Source organism: Engraulis encrasicolus, chromosome 11 (assembly GCF_034702125.1).
Source record: "Engraulis encrasicolus isolate BLACKSEA-1 chromosome 11, IST_EnEncr_1.0, whole genome shotgun sequence".
NCBI lineage: Eukaryota > Metazoa > Chordata > Actinopteri > Clupeiformes > Engraulidae > Engraulis > Engraulis encrasicolus.
In genome coordinates, this window is record NC_085867.1 from 48,352,802 (window position 1) to 48,362,299 (window position 9,498).

The 9,498-nt window shown below is 46.1% G+C and overlaps 1 long non-coding RNA gene across 1 annotated transcript; it reads left to right on the forward strand.

Moving 5' to 3' along the window:
• Positions 1 to 2,921: 2,921 nt before the first annotated feature.
• Positions 2,922 to 9,006, forward strand: LOC134459059 (uncharacterized). Its single transcript, XR_010036755.1, has 3 exons — positions 2,922 to 3,003; positions 8,198 to 8,263; positions 8,710 to 9,006. It is a non-coding gene; the product is annotated as an uncharacterized LOC134459059 (long non-coding RNA).
• Positions 9,007 to 9,498: the final 492 nt, after the last annotated feature.

Genomic DNA, 9,498 nt, shown 5'->3' on the forward strand with positions numbered 1-9,498 from the left:
AATAGTGTGCCTCTGTGTGTGTGTGCGTGCGTGCGTGTGTGCGTGCATTAGGGATGCAAATTATCGATTAATTCATTAATCATTAGTTGATAGCCTTATTGATCGACTTACGATTAATTGATAAGCGGCGTTTTCCCCCCGAAATCTCAATGTTTCTAGAAAAAAAACTACTAAATCTAAAAATTTTAATAAAAAATTGTGATAAAATACCACATTTAAATTAATTCTACTTCAATTCTTTAATCCAAAGGTGATTTAAAATATTCCCACTATTCACACCCCTCTTCACAAACACTCTTCACATGCCCATTTCACCTGGGTCTCTTGTCAGTTGAATTGTCGATTAATTGCGATTAATGTTTTTTAATCGATTAAGGCATTGATCGATTAAAGTCGAATAATCGATTAATCGTTTGCATCCCTAGCGTGCATGCATGCGTGCGTGCGTGCATGCATGCGTGTGTGTTTACATGCATGCATGTGTGTGTGTGTGTGCCTGTGTGTCTGTGTGCGTGCGTGCATGCATATTTGCGTGCATGCACGTGTGTGTGTTTACATGCATGTGTGTGTGTGTGCCTGTGTGTGTGTGTTTACATGCATGTGTGTGTGTGTGTGTGTGCCTGTGTGTGTGTGTGTTTACATGCATGTGTGTGTGTGTGCCTGTGTGCGTGTCTGTGGAAGGAGGGTTATCTCTTCATTGTCCTGCGTGGGCGAGCGCTTGGAGAGCTTTGAGTGTGGTGTGGGTGGTTGAGCTTTGCCGTGCCGTTGTGCTGTGCAGTGTGTCGGTTGGCCGGTTTTGAAGAGATAATGGCGGGTGCAAGCGTGCGTGGAGCAGCAGAGGTGACTGACAGCATTTCCAGGGAACTAGACCCCGCCCTCCCAGCTGCGGTCCCGCCCTCTCATTTATAAGATACAGCAGGGGGCCCGCCCACCAGTGCAGTGCACACGTGCAGCAGGGAACAGGAACGAGGAAGTAGGAGTGTCCATGTAGGTGCCCATGTAGGTGTCCATGTAGGTGCCCAACGCGTTCCACCTGCCCGATCCGTTCCCTAATGACTTTCACGTTTTAAATGTTTATTTTGCAGCCGCCAGACCATTAACACAAAGAGAGATGGTATATTATACCTTTACTTTATATCATTGTTTCACATCAAATGCCGTTCGTCGCTGTAAATAACGTGATATTATGCTCTGAATAGTTAGTTGGTTAGATGACCAGTTGGTGACCTTATTTAGCGTTTCTGTGACGGTTCTGTATTATTATAAAACAGACAGTTTAAAATGCAAACTTCCTCCTGCAAAATAAACACTTAAAACGACTAAGTAAAAAAATAACGGAACAGATCAGGCAATTTCCCTTCCGTATGCAAAGGGAACAGATCGGGCAAGCGGAACCCGTTGGGCACCGACAGTCCACATACATTCGTATACATAGGCCTACATTTCTGCTATTTTTTAAACAACATGAAACTGAAATCGAGGAAAATCGTGTCCATATCAATGAGTCAAAATGCTCAAGATTCATTGCAAGCACTTGTAAACTACACGAACAAAAGACAAAGAAAATGTGTTTGCATTGTTTGAATGTCCTTTGAAATAAAAAGATTTAACAAAATGCTCAGGATTCATTGCAAGCATCTGCAGAAAGAGGAAGCAGTGTCTGCAACATGTTTTTTTGTAACTTTGGAAAAAAAAACATGGAACAAGATCGTGGTATTATGAGTCTGTTTGTGGCTGTTTATCTCAAATCTTTTTTGTAGCCTCTTACTGCAGCTGGGGTTGCCGACGACCCTATTCACTTGCTGAAAATGCTTAACTACATCATAACAACATTGCTATGACATTACAGAGAGCCATAGTGCTGCGCTAATTAAACAATAATAAAATCATGAGGATATAGTGACTAGTTCTCATACAGGCATACAGTAGCACACTCCTTTGGATATTTATGGCAAAACTCAAAGGCCTATGTACAGTAACAAACTCAAAACAGCTCAAAACACCAGCGTCGTGTGTTGACAGGTGTAATCATGGCATGAACTGAGCTATAAACTAAAAAGTAAACAGCTTGCATGCCCGGTGCTTACATAATCGACAATCAGTGGTTGCGGATTTAACATTCACAAACTCAGCACTCGCAGACCGTGCACTAACACACACAGCATTTACAGACTCAGCTGTTCCACTGTGTAGTCAGGAAATGTAGTCTCAAGCTCTCTCTCTCTCTCTCTCTCTCCCTCTATACTGTATATATATATATATATATATATATATATATATATCACTCTTTTGAATCACAATCTTCCACACTCTCCCTCTTTCTTTATGTTGCTCTCTGCCAATCTTATTCTCTCTCTCTCTGTGTCTCTCTATCCATCTACACCATGCATCTATTTACAGTATCTATCAATCTATTTAAACAGCATGCTCTCTTCCTCTCTATAGGCTCTCCTCTACTGCCGCTTTTCTGTATAGGCCTACAGCTTGACACAGCTTGACTCGGACGTTACTTTATGTTTTTTATTATTGGGCACGACACAGCTCCATCGAAAAGCAAAAAGTGGCGGCCGAGTCTCGCTGTGTCGTGCTGTAGGCCTATACAGAAAACCAGCAGTGGAAAAGAGCCTTAACCTGTGTCCTAGCGACATACAGTTTACGCTGCATTCAGGTACTTGGGATTTGAGCTGTTTTATTAAAAATGTGGGTAAGTTAGAGCTGGATGAACACATTGTAGCCCAAAATGAAGGTTCTAGCTTTTAAATGCAACTTATGTAATGTTTTTATGTGCTTCGGAAATGTAGCCTGCGTTAGTTCTGCCAGGAAGACTCAGATCACCTGTTCATTTCGCAGAGCCAATCAGCGGCTGCCATCTCCTTCATAGCGACATGTCTAACTCTCCCTTCTTGCTGGCTTTAGGCATGGCCGGTCCGAAATCTGCGCGCGCCAAAACGTTGTTTATTGCAGTTAAATGTTTCCTTTATCGTCGTTTCAGGAGCATCAATGGTTATTATCTCTCATCACTCCATTCACGCTGTTAATCGAAGGCTGTCGTGCCGTTTCGCTTCTTCTCGAGGCTTATTTCAAGTCAGTTTTAGGATCTCGCCATGTCTAGGAAGCTGGCTTCGGCGTCTTCATTACATGTCGGGGTTTCTCTGGTGCTACGTTTTTCTCTCTTTCACCGTGTGCTCTAGTCCTACTATCACATCGACATCTAATTCGGACGCCCGCAGGGACAGTAAGGTTGGCAGCGCGTGCTTTTTGTGATCACATGTGCCGTAAGTCAGCGAGGCGTGCCTCTCATCGTCGTTTAAAATGTGTTGCTTTCATCGTCGTTTAAAATGTATTGCTTTCATCAACCTAGGCTGCTATAGGTTCTCAGTTTATAGTCATGCAGTTTACTTCTCATGTCTCGTTTCCCGTTACCGCTGTTTTATCTCCTCTCTGACCGCTTAGTTTAAACTTGTGGAGTGCTCCCCTTAATGTGTTACTGGTCGCGTTGCGACCCTTGCCGACTTAACATATTCCTAAACTGGTTCATTTGGTTGTCCATTGACTGATCGTTCGTGCATTCGTCTGTAGCCTTCGTGCGTGGTGCAATGTGTTGTGCTTTAACGGCGTGTTATGTGTAGCCTACTACAGTCGGCTCTCGCCTCTACTTTAGTCATGCAATTCTCCCACGAGGTTTCTCGTTCCTAAGGATCGGTTCGTCATCTCTATGGGAGTGGCTCAATTGTCGACCTGCTACATTTTGCATAATCCGTTTAATTATCTGTTTCCGGTGACGTTGCCCATGCTGTGCATCATTTGGCTTCACACTCGCGTACGTGCAGGGTTTTTTGGAGTAGTGCTGGTGGAGTTCTTCGCTGGCGCAGTGGCATTAAGCCTACCTGATTAATGATGTGAACCAACCGGCTATATCTTTGTTATTTCTAGGCTATTTATTGTCTTGACTTTGATTCATTGACCTTTTAGTTTGGCTATACCGTATTTCATATTAATGTTTGTGCTTTCGTGTTTTACTGTTGCTTTTGTACCGCGGTTGATAGGCCTACATGGCCCTCAGTCCTTCTATTTAGGCCTTGCCGTTGCCGCCTTGGTCAACTGCCTTCGTTGTTTCACGCTTGAAAATACTTTGGCATAACTTGAGGTCTGGATTTATGCGGTTATTGATGTGGGTACTCTGGTTTCTAGGTAAATGACTTAAAATATTCGTAGTTGTGAATGTAGCACGCACCGCTTTTCGCTCATGATTCAGAGACTTTGTGCTGTGATTTCGCACGCTAGCACCGACGCTTCTCTCACTCTGTTTGGCATGCTAATTAGCTTTGTCCATTGCCGGGACTCAGTGTGAATAACCACACATCAAAACGATACGTTGATAATTGCCATGCTCTTTCATTCGAGGTTAACTACTGGCGAATGCACGCTGCATGTTCCAAGTACACGGCTGTCGGGATTATCGCATCCACGTTTGCAGCTGGAGCCCTTTCCACCTCCGATGCATAGTATAGTATTTGTCCTTCTCTTTCCGCCGTCTCATAGGTTAATTCAATCAACACTGTGCCGCTGCCTGGAGACCTGTGTGACTCGGCTTTTCACTGCTTCGTGCATGGTTTTCCGTGGCTCACTTTTAGTTGTTGTCATGCAAATGGACCCGGGATTCTTTTGGGGGGATCAAGATGCGGTACAAAGTTTAACTAGCTACACGCTCGTCTACATTTTAGGGGCGCACCTATCTAAGTGCATTTCATTTCAAATTATTACAATTGCATGACTTATGATCGCTTTTTCTTTCACGTGCAAAGCAGGACCGTTACTACTCGTTGTACGCTGCGACATCCACCTGAAGTAGGAGGCCTCGTTACAAATTGACGAACTTCGATACGAGTATCCAACCCTCGAACCATGCACAGTTCCTGTTAACCTCTCTGCTCTCGTAGGCACGACAGGCCCTCTACCGCACCATGAATCAACCATTGCAATTTGTTCTCACTGCTAATTTCACCCGTTCTTTGTTATCTCGTGGCTGTCTCGTTCTCCTTTCTGTGTATATGCTGCATGCCAGTTCTGTTAGCAAACCACAACGCTTGCCTAGTCGTGGCAAGGAAAAGGAATGCTTGCCTAGCTATGGCAAACTGTCATTGTTGCTGACAGTAAACTCTATCTTTCCTTCCCAGGTGCTCAGATGGTCATGCTGTCCACACATTGGGGCCCATAGCTGCCCATGTGCGTTTCCTACCGTCATGTATTTCCTTCATTTATCACAGGTTCAAAGGCCTGGTGCTCCCTTAATATGTCCTCAGAAGGCCTACAGGATGTCATTTGGTTTCATGCACAGTGACTCTGGTTACCCTAACTAATTTTCACTCATCTCTATTCTCCTCCCATAGGGTATACCTACTGTGAAGTCCATACCCAGGCGTCCCGTTTATCCATTGTTCTCTCTGCTTTCTCTTTGAACTCGTCTTCCTTTTAGCACTTTACAGTTCCTGCACTTCAGTTAATTCCCGTCTTCGTCTGGCTATTCTGAATGGCCCTTCCTACTAGGCCTCTCCGTACATTTCTCGAACATCTAAGTCCGATACTCTCAGGACTGGCGTCATGGTTACTATTGCACATCACTACGCCTCTTTCGGCCCTCATGCTTTATACTGCACTACCTTTCTCCTCGACCCAACACTTCTCAGTCCTCACCACCCATCGACAGGTGCATGTTTCCGGTCTTTAACTCCAAGACCTGAAATCTCAATACGCCTCCAATTCGTACGACGTTTGGCTTTCAATTTCATGCACGCGGCCGGGATCAAGGTCTCCCATAGTTTGGTCTCTGCACCTCCATTCAACTCATCTTAAGACACAGCCAAATCCATGCCCAACGCGCCTGACTCACGATACCCTCACGAATCACCCTCGACATCTTGCACACGCTCATCGTAACGCTCTGCGGTCGCCCGTTTTCACCCTGCTGATGTCCCAAAGCTTAAGCTTCACTCCGTGACGGTAAATAAGGTAATCTTCCTCACACGTAAACATTGGCGTTGGTCCCCACCCCGTTAACTGTTCACTCGCACGTTGCGTCGGTTCACGCCTCTCTCGTACTGCTCCCCGTGTGAGCGTCTGCTTGCTCATGTCTGTCCGTCACCTCTTGTTTATCTGTCTGTCTGTCCGTCCGTCCGTCTGTCCTAGTGATGGCAGTCCAGCTCAAGCGCGCCGGAACGCGTTCCAAACCATCAACAGCGAAAACCATTAATCCACTGTTCCGAAGTTCGCTTCAGTACGGAAGAACCACGCGATATATTTCGTATGAATCAGTAAACTGGTTCAGTTTTCCGAAAGCAGCCGCAGCGTTTCGCGCTGCCACACGAACAGCAGGCGCGCACAAAAGCGTTTGGCCTGTTGCAGAGCCGTCTACCAGGTTGCAGTGGAGAGAATAGATATTTTAATGACTGTCATTAGGCCTGTAAGTCCCACTCGATAAGACAAGTAGGCCTCGACATCCTCATCATCATAAGTTATGAACACTACAAGAAGACATTTATGTTCAGCAACGCTTTATTCTGATCGTCCAAAAATAGCCTAATTAAATGAATAAATAAATAAATGAGGCATCGTAGCCTTTGCAACGTCGTCTACCTCAACTGCCTCATCAGTAGCCTAAATGTCAAACGTCTGAAAGTTAGCATGAAAAAGTATGAGCTCAGTCCAATAATGGGGGTCATGTCGCAGATGATGAGGGCACAACATCTCAACTTATCGAATTGAGCCCGTTTATTTGCAAACATGGCTTTTCACCAGGAGGGGGCCCTGTTACTCAAGCTTTAAGTACTAACCCAATTTTGAAGCGATGTGCCTAAATGGTTTGGAGCTTCAACAAGGCTTCACTTGCCCATCATCTGTTCCGTCTGCCTGTTGGTCCTTATCTGTTAACTGTTTTATATTATAATTTGTAATATCTTGCGCTCATTGCTATCGTGCAGCTCTCTCACTGCTATCGTGCTGCTCTCTGCCTCGTTGGCTGCCCCCGGGAGGGCCTCTGTGCAATTCCGTCACCTTCCGCGAGAGGGCGCTCATGATTCATATGCTAGGTCAGTCGATAAGGTAACCTCCCTCACACGCGTTGGTGTTGGCTCTCATCCCGGTAACCATTCACACGCGCACGCTGCGCCGATTAGTGCTCACCACACACTGCTCTCCGTGAGAACGTCTGTCTGCCTTCGTCCCTCACTTTCCTTCTGTTTCGTGTTCACTGCCCCCGTGAGGCGCAATCACTGCTTCCCTCGTAGGCACGCGCACGCTGCGCCGATTAGTGTTCATCACGCTCTGCTCTCCGTGAGGGCGTCTGTCCGCCATCGTCCGTTATTTTCCTTCTGTTTCGTATGCATGTTTACCTACTATTTCACTGCCCACGTGAGGCACAGTCAATGCTCATTCCTAGGCACGCACACGCTGCACCGATTAGCGCTCATCACGCACTGCTCTCTGCGAGAGCGTCTGTCTCCCTTTGTCCATTATTTTCCTTCTGTTTCGAACGTATGTTTACCTACTATTTCACTGCTCCCGCGAGGCACAATCACTGCTTCCTTCGTAGGCACGCGCACGCTGCGCCGACTAAGAGTATCACGCACTGCTCTTCGTGAGAGCGTCCGTCTGCCTCGTCCGTCAATTTCTCTCAGCTCCGTTCGTCTGTGCGTTTAGTCTTTTCCTGCCCCCGCGTGGCGCATTCGTGTGATTGCTCCTCATAATGGAGCCCGCGCCTCGCTGGTGCGTTACTCACTCATGCTCAAGTGGCCCCAGCTGTAGCAATATACACTGCAATCGGGTGCTACTTTACAACTCACAAGTACTCAAGCGGTCTTTACCACACGTTAGTTACGGCCGCTCAGTTATCTTATTTCACGGTTTTTCGAAATGTGGCCCATGCAAATTCTAATCGAATGGCCCATGCTATAGGTTATTACAAGTGTGCCACTCTCTGTGAGGGCTCTTGCTTTGCGTCTCATGTACTGCCCTCCGTGAGGGCGCCCTATAAAAGTGCATAAGTGCCCTGCATAAGTGCCCAAGCTGCAACCACTGGTGGTGGTGTCGGGGATTTCCATGTCCACTTCTTCATGTGGCCGCAGGGTCCTGCCTGTTCCTGCCCATGGTTTTTCAGTGTTTCATGTTTGTCTCATTTATTTGTCCTCCTCATATGCTGTAGGTGGGTTCCAGTCGTCGCCTACGGTGGGTCATGCGTCTCCTCTTCTCCTTGTTCTCTCTTTTGGGGGTAAGTTGCGTTATTTTCTCAGGATTTCAATCTCCATCGCAGTATTAAAATCCGGCATGCCCTCTTAGTTTTGGGGGTTAAAGGTCCAGTTTCCTGCTGCACGGCTACGGCAGGCTCTACTGGATCCGCCAGCGCAAGACCCGGGCTGATGATTGGACCTCCGCCAAATACTGTCTACTTATGCCAATTCCATTGTCAACTACGTTAACATTCAATCGCTAAATACGAATTCCTCTCTCTGTCTACTTATGCCAATTCCATTGTCAACTACGTTAACATTAAATCGTTAAATACGAATTCCTCTCTCTGAGTCTTAATGGCTGAAATGTAGCCTGCGTTAGTTCTGCCAGGAAGACTCAGATCACCTGTGCATTTCGCAGAGCCAATCAGCGGCTGCCATCTCCTTTATAGCGACATGTCTAACTCTCCCTTCTTGCTGGCTTTAGGCATGGCCGGTCCGAAATCTCCTCCTCCATCCCCACCGCCACCAGTTGGGTCCAGTCTTCCTGTCCGGGGGGTTAAAGGTCCAGTTCCTGCTGCACGGCTACGGCAGGCTCTACTGGATCCGCCAGCGCAAGACCCGGGCTGATGATTGGACCTCCGCCAAATACTGTCTACTTATGCCAATTCCATTGTCAACTACGTTAACATTCAATCGCTAAATACGAATTCCTCTCTCTGTCTACTTATGCCAATTCCATTGTCAACTACGTTAACATTAAATCGTTAAATACGAATTCCTCTCTCTGAGTCTTAATGGCTGAAGTTGAGATATTTAGCTTTTAATAGGGAGAGGGCAAAAAAGGGTTTAGACTAGAATGGGTTAATCTAAATCCATCAGCATCTGGATGCCTCTTGCTGCACATGGGCACTAATGATGGGCCTGCTGTGATGACTTGACTTGACTTGAACAGGACTGTCTGTTGTCAGCTTGCCTTGAGGCGCTCGATACACACACACACACACGCAGGGACGTGCACAGGAATCTCAAAGGGCAGTTGCTCTAACCTGAAGAAAGGGCAACCCCCCCCCCCCCCCAAAAAACAAAAAAAACCCATCAACAATGAGCGGCCTTCAGAATTTTTAGGAAACTGCACCATGGATATTATTATTTTTAGTAGTAGTAGTAGAAGTATATATTATTGTCATAATTATTAATATTATTTTATTGTAGCCTATAGTATCTTGAATGCGTACCATATGATATAACATGCTAGTTTTTAAACATGTAGGCC